The 15,409-nt window shown below is 40.3% G+C and overlaps 1 non-coding gene and 1 pseudogene across 1 annotated transcript; both read right to left on the reverse strand.

The window, feature by feature from the left end:
* Nucleotides 1-15,409, reverse strand: part of LOC128596205 (60S ribosomal protein L17-like) — a 40,807-nt pseudogene that overhangs the window by 22,445 nt on the left and 2,953 nt on the right.
* LOC128580135 (U7 small nuclear RNA) lies at nt 2,541-2,603 on the reverse strand. Its single transcript, XR_008378472.1, has one exon. It is a non-coding gene; the product is annotated as a U7 small nuclear RNA (small nuclear RNA).

The raw sequence follows: 15,409 nt of genomic DNA on the forward strand, positions 1-15,409 counted from the left end.
ATGATCATTTTTTGTTTTCATTTTTGGTAAGGTACATTTTGCAGGAAAAAAAAATTCAAATTGGAAAGCTGACTTGATTATACCTAATCTATTGAAAATCAAAATCATTTATGCACTTTGACACAATATCCAGTCCCTTCTGGGAATTTAAAATGCTTTGAAAAAAAAAATGCTTTGAGTCAGGAAAAGGTTATTGATAATACAACATCAATGATAATATCAGGTATTGTTCCTGACAATATCAGAAGCAGCTTAAGTGTTTAAATTTCAGGGATAGTTCAACAGATCTCAGCATATTCACTTAATGGAATATTATAGAGCCAATGGAAAATCCTAATGCTTAAAAAGTAGACGAAAAATTGCTAGTAATAAACCTTTAACGAGAAAGAAAAAACATGGGGTGGCGCCTGTAGCTTAGTGGGTAGGGTGCCCGCCATATACACAGAGGCTGGAGGGTTTGAACCCTGCCCGGGCCTGCTAAACAACAATGACAACTGCAACAACAATAAAAATAGCCAGGTGCTGTGATGGGTGCCTGCAGTCCAAGCTATTTGAGAGACTGAGGCAAGAGATAGCTGAAGCCCAAGAGTTTGAGGTTGCTGTGATCTGAACACCATGGCACTCTACCCAGGGCAACAGCTTGAGACTCTGTCTCAAAAAAAAAAAAAAGAAAAAACATAAAAGTTAATGAGTACATGAAAGGTTAGGAGCTAAAGATGAAAGATTATTCTGACGCACAAAACTAAAGGAAAATGGAGGCCCGATTTGTGAAATTAAAATGGCTTTACTCCACCTGGGTGCAGGTGGGGAGGATCTCCAACCTGGCCAGGAAGAAATCCATATGTGGGTAAAGGCCAAAGGGGGTGGTGGTGGTTTAAAGGTCAGGAAGGTGGGGATCAGGACGTTCCCTTTCCTGGGTTGGACATCTGTTGCAAGGGTGGGGGTTGGCCCATTTACCTTTCCCAGGTGGGACATCCGGTGGGGGAGAGAAGGGGGTTGACCTATCACCTTTCTTAGGTGGGATATCTGGTGGGGGGAGATAGGGGGTTGATTCTTTTAGGTGGGTCCACCCTATTGGGTAGTGTTTGATCCTATCACATCACACTTATGATAATAAGTTCTTCCTTCCCGTCCTTCCCTTCTCTCTCTCTCTCTCTTTCTTTCTTTCTCCTCTCCCTTCCCTTCCCTCCCTTCCCCTCCTTCCTTCCTTCCTTCCTTCCTTCCTTCCTTCCTTCCTTCCTTCCTTCCTTCCTTCCTTCCTTCCTTCCTTCCTTCCTTCCTTCCTTCCTTCCTTCCTTCCTTCCTTCCTTCCTTCTTTCCTTCCTTCCTTTCACAAGCTGTTCTTGAACTCCTGGGCTCAAGTGATTCCCCCCTCAGCCTCCAGAGTAGCTGGGACTACAAGTATGTGCCACCTTACTTGGTGACAGGAGATTTTTTGAATGGCCCTTCTTTGCCCTGGTCGGAAGCTGGTTCAGCTTATCTCTTAAGTCACGACATTCCCATACCTAATGTGTGGTGTCCTCTTGTTCCCAAAGAGTCCTCTACTCCTACAGGCAGCCTGCTGCTTACACGAAATGCCTTTTGCCTCCCACTTTTTTGACCCACACCTCATTGCACAGGTTACATTCCTTTTTTTTTTTTTTTTTGAGATACAGTCTCAACATGTCACCCCAGGTAAGGTGCTATAGCGTCATCATAGTTCTCAACAACCTCCAGCTCAAGCGATCCTCTTGCCTGGGGTTTTCTACCTTTTTTTTTGCAATTTTTGGCTGGGGCTAGGTTTGAACCCACCACTTCTGGCATATGAGGCCGGCACCCTACTCCTTTGAGCCACAGGTGCCACCCAGGTTTTTCTACTTTTAGTACAGATGGGGTCTGGCCCTTGCTCAGGCTGGTCTTGAACTCCTGAGCTCAAGCAATCCATCCACCTCAGCCTCCCAGGGAATGGGCTACATTCTTTAAAGAGCACCTCTGCCTTGTGTCCCAGCGTCTTCAGACATTTCTGGATCCATTACTTTTCTGTTTACCATTTACTGTCCGCAGACTCTAACACAGGGGATCATGCTGGAGAAAAATCTGAGTGGCATCTGTAATGCCACATGGAAAACGATGTTCTCATTCTGTTCCTGGCCAGTGTGCTTGCTCTGTACATGTCCAGGCAGTTCATGACTTAGAAACATCTGATTTCCATACAACTCGTAGTTATGAACAGAGGCTATTACAGTAAGTCCCCAAGTTACAAACGTCCTACTGACATATGACTTGCTCTTATAAATGGAGGCTATTACAGGTAATGGTAAATGCACCTGTTCCAACTTACATACAAACCCAAGAACAAAGATACAGAACCTATCTTTTTCATAATCTGGGAACTGCCTGTTGCCATGTTTCCTTTTCTGATGATAGATTTTTAGGGGAGGGACCTGGGGGGAACTAAGAAATATATTTAAATATAATATATACTTTATGCATAAACTTTTATAAAGTTTCCATTCACCAGGAAAAGGTAACAACTTTGTGGGTTTTTGTTGGTGGTGGTGTTGGAATTTTCTGGCAAAAATGGGAAAATCCACTAGACAAATTCTAAAGGAGTTGTAGCACTAACTTTATGCTCTATCATACCACACAGTACTGATTCAAAACATACAAAGTGAAAATTGAAGGAACTATAAGAAACAGAGATTTTTTTAAAAACACAGGTCTTTTAATAACAGTAGAAGACAAGTCAGTTGGTTCCCAGAAGATTTGAATGACAGAATTAATAAATTGACCTGGTAGGGTGTGGTGGCTCACACCTGTAATTCCATTACTTTGGGAGGCTAAGGTGAGAGGATGCTTGAGCCTAGCAGTCCAAGACTAGCCTGGGAAACACACTGAAACCCTGTATCTACAAAAATTAAAAAGATTAGCTGGGCATGGTGGCAGGGACCTGTAGTCCTAGCTACTCAGGAGGCTGAGGCAGGAAGATCTGAGCCCAGGAATTCAGGGCTGCAGTGAGCTATGATTATACCATTGCCTTCCAGCCTGTCTAATAGAGGAAGACCCTGCCTAAAGGACAGATAAATCAATCAATCAATCAATCAATCAATCAATTAATAGAAATTGACTTAATAGGTATATATAGGATGATATACTCAACAACCGCAGAACCTAGATTCTTTCAAAGCATTCCTAGAACGTCTATAGAAATTGGCTGTACACTGTACTGTCCACACATGCAGTGAAATTTTAAGTAACTGAAACCATATGGAACATGTTCTTTTGCCACAACAGAATGATGACTAGAAAATCTCTATATCATTGGAAGTTAAGAGATACACTTCTAAACAACCCGTATGTCGACTAAATAAAACAGAACAGAGTTAGAAAATATTTTGAACTGAATGATATTAAACAACACTACACATCAAAACTTCCAGGATACCCTTAAAGCAGCTTGTGGAGGGAGATTATACTCGTGAGTGATTACAGCAGAAAAGCAGGAAGGCTGTACAGATGATGGATTCTTTTTTTTTTTTTTTATTAAATCATAGCTGTGTACATTGATATGATCATGGGGCATCATTCACTAGCTTCACAGAGTGTTTGACACACTTTCATCACACTGGTTAACATAGCCTTCCTGGCCTTCTCTCAGTTACTGTGCCAAGACACTTACATTCCACATTTACCAAGTTTCACATATGCCCTTGTAAGATGCACCGAAGGTGTAATCCCAAAGAGCTGGAACATATTCTTCTTAGTAAAGTATCTCAAGAATGGAAGAAAAAGTACCCAATGTACTCAGCCCTACTATGAAACTAATTTAGGCTTTCACATGAAAGCTATAACCCAGTTACAACCAGATGATGGATTCTTAACAAAGAAGCTTCTCACTTTCCAAATAGGTAACTTGGCTGGGTTAATCCACCAAACATCTGGTCAGGCCCAAATCCGACTGAATTTGGAACAAGCACATTCCACTTGCTGTCATGCTGTTAACCACCAGCCCTCCCCTCACACAAACTTTTGGAGGGTATCTGCAGTCAGGGCATTAACTGTCTACATTCTTCTGCCGTCGTGATCCATCTCCCTGTGATAGGAGGTGTGGAAGGGCAGTGGCTGTCTGGCTGCAGGTGCTACTTACCAGCTTCTCTTGCATATAGATGTTGCCATGTGATGAAGGAACAAACTTTTTAATGGAAACCATTGAGAAAATTTCATTTTGTTTTTTCTGAGCTCCTAACTGAGGAAGAAAGACAGAGCTTGGGTCAGCCACTGGAACAGTAGGGGGTTGGGGGAGTGTTGACAACTGGAGGCTTTGCACAGTCTGGCCGGATGCCTCCAACCTTCACATTTAAATTACTTTTCTTGAACTTTCTTAGTTCTTTTTCCAATGTTCAAATTGAGAAGGTCTTAGAGTCACAGGGTTACATGATTCCCATTTAACCAAGAGCAGCGCTTTTTAGTATGAAAACAATTCTTTAACGTAACTGTCACTTAAACAGGGAGATAATTCTAGCTTCCATTTCCTTCCACTTCATTCTGTAGTTATGTGTGTGACAATTTCCATGACAAAATTGCAAATCCTTAGACTACATCTTATTTATTTATCTTTGTACCTTTCTGTCTATCGTGCTGTAGGTATAAATATATATTGAAGAGAATAAAACCAACACAATCTCTTGCTCAATCAACCGCTCAAAACAGTGGCTCTCCTATTGCCGCCTTACCTCTCTTTCCACCTCCATTGCTGTCGTAAGATTGTGAGAAAAGGCAAGATGGAGATGTCTGAAAGAGCGAGAGGAAGAGTGGAAGGCTGCCCAAACTGCTTTGCATCTGCAGGAGGGAAGACGGAGGGAGGTGAGGTAATGCGTCTATACACTGCATGGCAGGTGTAACGAACTCCAACCTGGGAGGACAGCAAGGGCACGCTCTGTGGGTTAATTGGTGCCCTGCCTACACTCAAGAGAGAATACATTTTTCAACCACATCAAAGTCTTCACCAGGAAAAAAAAAGCTCATTAAAAATGCCATTTCCAGGAACTCTGGCAGCCAGACAATGAGAAGGCTGGAAAGAAAAAAGATCACCTCTAGGTGGCTCGTAGCTCCCTCAAACTTTGAACTATTTGCCTTGACAAGAACAAAGAAAGTATGTAAGTAATATTCAACTTCTTAGAAAGTGGAGTGATTTAACTGGAATTGGCTTCGATCAATCTGAGACCTCCCAAAGCCTCACAATTTATTATCTAGGAATGTGTAAAAATTCACCCTTGGACACCCTTACATCCCATTCTCATGAAATGCTTGCAGGGCGGTCCATAAATGCATCCCAAACGGTGCTGCTCTTGTCTCCCAAAAGGCTGAGAAAAAGCAGATTGGCTTCTACATTTACTCCTGACGGAAGAGTCTGTGGTTGAGTTTTCCACCATCTGCCTCATTTATCCCAAGCCTGTGGATCTCTGTGAGATCGTTGATGATAGGGAAAGTATTTTACTCACTTTTAAAAACTTTTTTGTTTTGGAACAATTTTCGTTTTATGGAAAAGTTGCAAAGATATTATAGAGAATCCCATCTATCGTTTACCCAGTTTCTTTTAGTTTATAATTTTACATAGCTATGGTATATATGTCAAAAACCAAGAAATTACTGATACATTAGTACAATGCTATTAAGGAAAGTACAGATTTTTATCCCGATTTCACCAGTTTTTCCACAGACATCCTTTCGCTGTTTGAGAATTTAACCCAGAATACCACGTTGCATTTAGACCTTCCTCAGTTTTGTATTTCTGGTGCCTGGGGCAGTGATTGATGGGTGCTCAACATACATTTGCTGACTGAATGAACTAGAGAACACGCCTGGAATTTAACAGAAAGCTGGAAGAGGATTGAGGTGGGAGCCGTGACCGCAGCGGACCTGGATCTGGCACTCAGCAGGGCACGGCAGACTTAAGTTTCAACAGCCTGGAGTGGGTGGGGGGGCAGCACACAGCTGAGTGGGCTGAAGAGTGAGTGGAGGAGGAGGCAGGGAGTGTGCAGAACTTATAAAGCAGGTGGTTGATGAAGGCAAAAATGCAGTAACTGAAGGAGAGTGAAGGTCAGGAAACCAGTTGTAGGGAAGGGAATGGCGGGCTGGTTTGTAATCTGAGAAAAGGGAGACTGGGAAAGTGGGGGAGGGGAATGAAGACCTAGTAAAGAAGAATTGATTGCTGAAGTCATAGCGCCCAGGGAGAAAAGCCTCGGGAAATATGATTTGGAGTCAAAGTGGAAATGAGGGCTCGCAGAGATGGACAAAAACAGTTGGAATATCTGCCATGGGGTAAGGAAAATGAAATCAATTGAGAATGAAAGAAAAGAATGACATTATTATTGAGGGCCCAGAGATAATCAGGTCATTACATTCTGGGTCTGGAGCTAATGACACACTGGTGCCACTCGTAGGCTGCCAAACTCCCTGAAGACAAGCTAGTCTTTAAAATTCACTTTTCTATTTCTGGTGGCGCCTATGGCTTGAAGGAGTAGGGTGCTGGCCCCATATACTGGAGGTGACAGGTTCAAACCTGGCCCTGGCCAAAAATTGCAAAAAAAAAAAAAAAATAAAAATAAATAAATAAAATTCACTTTTCCATTTCTGTTCCTATTACTACATAATTGGTCAAATTATTTATTCTGTCCCGGGATTCACTAACAGGCTTCACTGAACTAATAATGAATACCTTTTGTTTTGGGATTTCACAGGGTAACCTGGATATATTAACAGTGTATTTTTTCCACTGGGTTTATAGCAAATCATTCTAGTAATATTTATCCTAATAAAAATAATGATGATGATCAGAATGTTCTGATCATCTATTATATTATGGAAATATTTCAGGCATTTTACATATGACTACAAGGCATGTCAGTTCATATGCGGCCGCTGAGTCTTAGAGAGAGTCATTCTTTCAACAGATACTCACGAAGCATCCTCCATGTGTCAGGTTTCATCTGAGGCTACTGCATACAGCAATGAGTAAACAATACAAAAATCTCTGACCTGTGATTTCTGACCTCTGACCTGTTAGCAGAAAGTCCAAGCGGGTAAGTGATTTGCCTAAACTAACAAATATAATAAGTACCTGCAATCACCTTTATTATGTTTTGGCTGCTTTGTATCCATGCCATCACCTTTTGGTAATCTTTTGGGGGAAATCTGATACTTTGCCTTCTTGACACAGCTTTGTAGGACCCTTAGTCCAGGCACCCTACTTTTCCTAGTCTTGACCTGGCCAATTGACTGGAATGCTTTTCCCCCTGAAGTCTGAATCATGTATATACATATTTAAAAACAAAACAAAACTGAGAATTATTGAAACTCACCCATCTTTTTGGTCTTCTGAAGATGTTTTTAAAGTTAGATCACTGATGTGTGTTTATGGTTTTTGTCTTTTTCAAGTTTGATTGGCTAGACTTCCTTTGCCTTCTGAGAGCTCGCCCGTGGCGTTTCTGCATGTCTGTTTCCTCAGGGCCTCTTCAGGAGTTGCAGGCTCAGATCTTAGTTCTACACTCTGGATTAATTTTTCTCATCTGTTTTTCCCAAGAGCTAATTCCTGGGTTCGCCCTGTGTATGCTGAGACTCTTTGTTCTTCTTCCCTTGTCTACCTGGCTCCTGGTGTTGTTTTTCGTAGCTTTCTCTGTGGAGCCCACTAAAGACCTTCTTGACCACTTAACAGCTTTCTGTAGGTGTAAGGTCAGGTCTGGCCTACTCCTGAAATTGGTGAGGCCCAGTGCAAGGATACATATGAGTGGCCACATAATATGGTGTCTAAATATTTCCAAAGCTATACTCAAGCTAACACACTATTAAGTGCAATGTCTTCTGTTTTCCTACCTTAACTAATATATCTTCACAACATTATAAAAGCTCGAGTCTCTTGGACGTCTAGTAGCTGTACACCTGAATATGGCAGTGGTGAGAACCTGTCCCTGAGTCCATATTCTGGCGCCACCTTGTCTTCTCACTGTAGCTCTGTCTTGTACAATGAGAGGTCTCGTGGACATGTGTGTGGATACCCCAGCCTAGACCATGAACTCCACCTGCATCCCCACAAACAGGCCTGTCTTTGCCATTCCTTGGACCTAGGGATGTTCTCTTCCTCTGGAGGAAGGACCCAGGGAGAATGGCTAGAAGTGGGCTCAGGGCCTCTTTGCTAGAGAATTCTGGGTCCAGGTATAAGCAGCATGGTTGGAGAGAGAGATGCAGGCTGAGGGTGAGCATGGACCCTTGGTTCTAGGAAGGCCTTGCTCTGTGAGAAGGAATGTTCTTAGGGAAGTCCTCTTCCCCGGGTTTAAGGGTGCAGTGGCAAAGGGCAGAGCCAGTCTCATTCTTCTCTAATGCTGGGAGTATACACCACTTCAGCCATGTTCTTCCTCTTCATCAGAGACACGTGGGGCATTGGAGAGGTAATGGTTATCTTTATACTCAAGGTGAGCAAAAAGCGTAAAATGTGATCTTTCTGGCCTACTTCTCAGGAGGTGATAAACACAAAAGGCATCCCATTATCTCTGATTCCCAAGGAGGGTGTGCAAGCTATAGGACTAGCTGTTTCAGCATAGTATATGGACTAAAATGGAAAGTCCAGATGAGAAAGAGTTACAATAGTATGTGCATGAGAAGAAGCTCCACATAGCCTAAAACATCAGTGGATGGTTCACTCTTAAATTTCATGCAAGAACTAATGACAGATCACCTTATAGCTACTTTGTCTTTATTGAATTCAGCAAACATTTGTTGAACATCTATTATGTTTTGAATTCTGACTGGAAGGCTAGAGAGGAAGGGAGTAAGAAATGGGTTGCACCTTGAGGAATAAGAAGGGAATTGCTGGGTGAGCAAATTGGGAGGATATATCTTTCAGAGGCAAGTTTCCTCATCTATAAAATAGGGGTACTTACCTACAATTTAGGTAAGTAGAACTTACCTTACATAGCTTTGATAAAAATTAAAAGAGTAATAAGGGCCACGCACACAGCTCATATTCAATAAATGTGTAATGAACTAGGGGGCCACAGTCGAACCAGTATATAATGATTTTCTTGAGGAACTTAGTGCAGGCTATGTTGTTAGACTACAGTGTGCACAAGAGGAGAGACTGGAGATTAGTGTAAGGAGCTAATTGAAAACACATTGTCTTATCTAAAGAGGAGTTCACATATATCCTGCAGGCAGGGGGACACATTGGGTGTCCTGATGAGAGGACTACTGTGAAGAGGTTTATCACTGTAGAAAATTCATTTGTGTAGTGTCATAGAGGATGGTTAGAGACGGGAGAGACTGACAACAGGATGATCTGTGATCATTCAGATAATGAACGAGGCAGGCTTGCACTACAGGTCTGGTTGTGGAATGAGGGGATGAATGTTAGCAGTCAAGTCAGTGGTACTTGGTACAAAAAGTGAGGAAGGTTAAGTGACAAAGATATTTGAAAGTTTCTGGCTATTGCAGCAATGTGATCAGTGAGACTATCAACTGAGATAGGGCTGACAGATTAGAGAAAGATACATGGGTGAAATCTAGAGTTTGAAACATATGAGCCAGATGCCCAGTTGGCTGTTGGTAACAGAGAGATTAGGGTGGAGATACAAATCTGTAGCCTTCTTTGTTTGTATGATAGCTGGCGTCATGGGCAATGATCAGATATGTCAGGGAGATTATAGAGTGATGTGAAGGGTGAAGGAGAATCAGACAGAAAGCAAAAGAATAATGAGGTGATGTGGCAAGAGAGTTAAAGGAGTTACAAGAAGTAGGTTGAGCTAAGTTTGTACAGTGCCACAGAGGAGATGCTAAAATGAGATAAAAATTGAAAAGTGGCCATTGGGTTTGGCATTTGGGATGTCATGGCGATTCTAGTGAGGTTAATAACCGACAATAAGAGGAAACAGCTAGTTACATCTTGTTTTGTGAATTTTGGGTCATTTTTGGGGCCACATTTGAACATAAATGGTAGCAATTTTATTAGCAATACCTATATATGTATACATACATCCATACATAATTATACTTACATATATTGTATCTCATAGTGATATAAAAAAATACATAGTTTATGGTTAGTGATGTTTGCTTCAACAGAATACAGCAACACATTAAAACAATTATACATCATGATCAAGTGGGTTTTATCCCAGGGATGCAAGGTTGGTTCCACATATGTAAATCCATAAATAATATAATGAATTTACATTATGGATATACATAAATAAAATAAAAAACAAAGACCATATGATTCTCTCAATTGATGCAGAAAAGGCTTTTGATAAAATTCAACATCCTTTTCTGACAAGAACACTTAAGAAAATAGGCATAGGTGAGACATTTCTTAAATTGATAGAGGCCATTTACAACAAACCTACAGCCAATATCATATTGAATGGAGTGAAACTGAAAGCATTTCCACTTAACCGGATCTAGACAAGAATGGCCACTATTGCCATTGCTATTCAACATAGTGCTGGAAGTCCCACCAATGCAATCAGGCAAGAGAAGGTGATCAAGAGTATTCAAATGGGGACAGAGGAGGTCAAACTCTCATTCTTTGTGGATGACATGATCTTAAAACTGGAGAACTCCAGGGACTCAACTACAAAGCTCTTAGAAGTGATCAAAAAATATAGTAACATCTCAGGATACAAAATCAAGGTCCATAAATCAGTAGCCTTCATATATGCCAATAATAGTCAAGCTGAGAATCAAATCAAAGACACAATACCCTTCATAGTAGCTCCAAAGAAGAAGAAATACCTGGGAATATATTTAACACAGGACATTAAGGATCTTTATAAAGAGAACGGTGAAACTCTGAGAAAAGAAATAGCAGAAGATGTTAACAAATGGAAGAACACACATACCATGCTCGTGGTTGGGAAGAATCATTTAACATTGTTAAATTTAACATTGTTAAAATGTCCATACTACCCAAAGTGATCGACAGATTTAATGCAATCCCCATCAAAACACCAACATCATACTTTGAAGAACTTGAAAAAATAGTACTTTGTTTTATATGGAACCAAAAAATAAAACCCAAATAGCCAACACAATTTTAAGAAATAAAAACAAATCTGGAGGCATCACATTACCAGGTTTCAGGTTATACTATAAGTTTATAGTGATCAAAACAGCATGGTACCGGCACAAACATAGAGATACAGATCTGTGCAATAATTAGGGAACCTAGAGATAAACTCAGCCACATATTGCTATCTGATCTTTGATAAACCAAACAAAAACATACACTGGCGGTTCGGCACTCATAGCACAGTAGTTACGGTGCCAGCCACATACACCAAAGTTGGCGGGTTTGTAACCCTGGGCCTGCTAACCAACAATGACAATTGTTACAAAAAATGGCCAGGCATTGTGGCGGGTACCTGTGGTCCCAGCTACTTGGGAGGCTGAGGCAAGAGAATCACTTAAGCCTAAGAGTTTGAGGTTCCTGTGAGCTGTGATGCCACAGCACTCTATGGAGGGTGACAAAGTAAGACTCTGTCTTAGAAAAACAAACAAACAAACAAACAAACAAAAAATACACTGGGGAAAGAATCCATATTTAATAAATGGTGTTGGGAGAACTAGTTAGCCACATGTAGAAGACTGAAATTGGACCTGCACCTTTCACCAATGACAAAAATTGACTCTCACTGGATAAAAGATTTAAATTTAGGATGTGAAACAATAAAATACTGAAAGAGAGTGTGGGGGAAAATGCTTGACAAAATTTGCCTGGGAAAAAATTTTATGAAGACCCCCCCTGGGCAATCACAGCAACACAAAAAATGGTCAAGCTGAAATGCTTTTGCACAGCTAAGGGTACCACAACTAAAGCAAACAGAGCCTTCAGAATGAGAGAAGATATTTGCATGCTATGAATCTGATAAAGGGCTGATAACTAGAATCTAAAGAGAACTCAAATGAATCAACAAGAAAACAGCAAACAATCCCATTTATAAGTGGGCAAAAAACTTGAACAGAAACTTTTCTGAAGATGACAGACAAATGGCCAACAAACACATGAAAAAATGCTCATTGTCTTTAATCACCAGAGAAGTGCAAATCAAAACCACTCTGAGATGTCATCTAACTCCAGTGGGATTGGCCCACATCACAGTTTCAAATCTGCAGGTGCTGGCATGGATCGGAGAGAAGGGAACACTTTTGCACTATCGGTGGGACTACAAACTAATACAACCTCTATGGAAAGAAGAATGGAAAATTCTCAAAGAGCTATAAGTTGACCTTCCATTTGATCCTGCAATCCCATTACTAGGTATCTACCCAGAAGAACAAAAATCATTTTACCACAGGACATTTGCACCAGAATGTTCACTGCGGCTCAATTCACAATTGCCAACACATGGAAGCAACCCAAGTGCCCATCAACCCATGAACAGATTAACCAACTGTGGTATATGTATATCACTATTGAGCCATAAGAAAAGATGGAAACTTTACATCTTTTGTATTAATCTGGATGGAGTTGAAGCATGTTCTTCATAGTAAAGTATCTCAAGAATGGAAAAAAGTATCCAATAATATTAATATGAAACCAATATATAAACAACTATACACCCACACAAAAGAAAAACACAAATATAGTCTATAAAGGAGTAGAGGAGAGGAGGCAGAAGGCTGGAGGGAGGAGGAAGGGCAATTGGGGAGTCTCACCTAATGTGCACAATGTGAGGGTGTTCAGACGCCCTCTGGGTGAAGGGCTCAACTACAACTTTAACTTTAACTTAGAAATGAAAACAATGTAACCTGGTTATTTCTACCCTCATTATCAATCTGAAATTAAAAAAAAAGGTTTGCTTGAAGAAAATGGGAATGAAAGAATGGTGGAGAGATGTTTATATTTTCTTTCTAAATTTTTTATGATTTCAATGCTTACGAGTATTTATTTTATAATAAAAATATTTCAAATGTGGCATTATTCATAGTTGGCAACTTGAAAAATGAGATTTGTGCCAACAAAAAAATAAGATGAATATTATTAATAATGATAACAGATAAATCTACTGAGTATAAATGAACCACACAAGAAATGTGGTGAATATGTATGAAAACTCTGAAGGGTAGATAGCTTTCTAAAAGAAATATATCTGGAAGGAATGTATTTGTTATCTATGGTGCATCTTAGAATGGGTACAGGCAAAACTTACTAAATGCAGAATACAAATGCCTACATACGGTAACTAAGAAAATGCCACGAAGGCTACGTTGAACAGTTTGATGAGAATATTTCAGATTGTATACGAAACCCACACATTGTACCCCTTGATTGCACTAATGTACAAAGCTATGACTTAACAATAAAAATAAATAAATTAAAAAAAAAGACATTACCAAAAAAAAAAAAGAAATGTTATAAAATTGTAAATGTTAACTATAAAAATCTCATAACTAGAAGGGAACTGCTGGTGGGACTGCAAAGTAATTCAACTTTTTGGGAAGGCAGCCTGGAGAACCCTCAAAGAACTGGAGCTAGACCTCCCATTTGGTGGGACTCTTACACTGCTGGTGGGACTGCAAACTAATTCAACCCTCAAAGAACTGGAGCTAGACCTCCCATTTGATCCTGCAATTCCATTGCTGGGCATCTACCCAGAAGAAAAAACATCCTTTAACCACATTGACACCTGCACTTGACTGTTTATTGCAGCTCAATTTATAATTGCAAAAATGTGGAAACAGCCTAAATGCCCACCAACCCAGGAATGGATTAACAAACTGTGGTATATGTACACCATGGAATACTATTTAGCCATTAAAAAACATAAAGACTTTACATCCTTTGTATTAACCTGGATGGATGTGGAACACATTTTTCTTAGTAAAGCATCACAAGAATGGAGAAATAAGAATCCTCTGTACTTAATTCTGGTATGAGGACAATTAAGGTCCTAGTTATGTAGTTGGGGGTGGGGGATGGGGTTGAAGGCAGTGAGTGTGGTACACCTTTTGGGGGCGGGAAACAAAGACAAGAGGGTCCTTATCTAACAAAAGCAATCAATGTAACCTGGTTCTGTGTACCCTCAATGAATCATCATCAACAACAACAACAACAACAACAACAAATCTCATAACTAAGCACAGATGGGGCAAATGCAGGTTGGGGGAAACCTCTGCAGACGTAGCGGAAAGTCTACTGTCTTCATCCTACAGAGTTAGGCACATGCAAGCTGTTATCAGATGAGTGAGGCTTCCCGTGAGTTATGGAATATGGTTTCTGCAACCCCTCTGTTTTCTTTCCCTCCTATGAAAGGTGATCAGGCAGGAGAGTGTGAGAAGTGACCCCCGAGTGTACTTCCTACGCGGCAGGTTTTAGCACAAGTGTGTGATTGTCTTTTCTCACTGCAATCGCGTCCTTCAGAACCCAAAGTGTTTTTTGCCTTGCAGTGTGCCAGGTTGGTCTCATTCCCTTTCTGAACCTCAAAACCTTTAAAAATAAAATAACTGTACTCAGAATCGTCTCAACTTTCTAAATCCCCTTGTCTGGAAAATATTAAAACAAAAGGTTTGGTTCATTGAACAGCCTCAAGCCACCTTTTAGGAGTTATGGAGAAAAAGCTTATGCTGTTGGCTTAGGATGAGCTTTTCCAGCCATTTTAGATAAAACCAGTACTTTCATCCTGGTCACTGAAATCATGCTAGAAAAGAACTTTCAAAACATTTTGAAAAACAGAAACCAAGGGCTCAATGATTTCAAGGTCAGCATTCATGGCCAGACCAAGATCCAAAGGGACCTTCCAAGATGCCTTCCCTGATGGTAATTGTTGACAGAGTGCCATAGACAGACTAGAGCTTTATTAAAACACAGTTCTTGCTTGTTTTGTTGCATTGGAGCTTACATTCCCTCTTCAAAGAGGGAAGCAGAGTCCTAGTACCTGTATATAATAATTTTTTTTAATTTTTAGATTAATATGAGGGTACACATTTTTAGGTTACATTGTTCTCACTTCCAAGGTCAAGTTCAAATTATACTTGAGCCCTTCACACTCAATGCTGAACACCTTCACTTTGTGTTTATTAGATGAGATCCCGCCAATCGCCCTCCCCCTCTCCTACCCTCTCCTTCCTTTTTCCCTCCCCCTTACTAGACTATATTTGTGTTTTTTTACCATTCATCAGAGAAATTCAAATCAAAGCCTATATATAATAAATTTGGGAGGATAATGACATAAATTGTTGAGAAAGCACTCTGTGAAATAAGAACTAAATGTTCTAAATTGAACACATTCACACATAGCTACGTATTAAGACTTTAAGTGGGAATCTGGTACCACTATATGGTGATAACTTTTTTTTTATTATTGGGGATTCATTGAGGGTACAATAAACCATATTTATGGTGATAACTCTTAACAGTGAAATAGTTTTGGTTCTCCTCCAG

The sequence above is a fragment of the Nycticebus coucang genome, chromosome 2, assembly GCF_027406575.1.
Source record: "Nycticebus coucang isolate mNycCou1 chromosome 2, mNycCou1.pri, whole genome shotgun sequence".
In the NCBI taxonomy this organism is placed as follows: domain Eukaryota; kingdom Metazoa; phylum Chordata; class Mammalia; order Primates; family Lorisidae; genus Nycticebus; species Nycticebus coucang.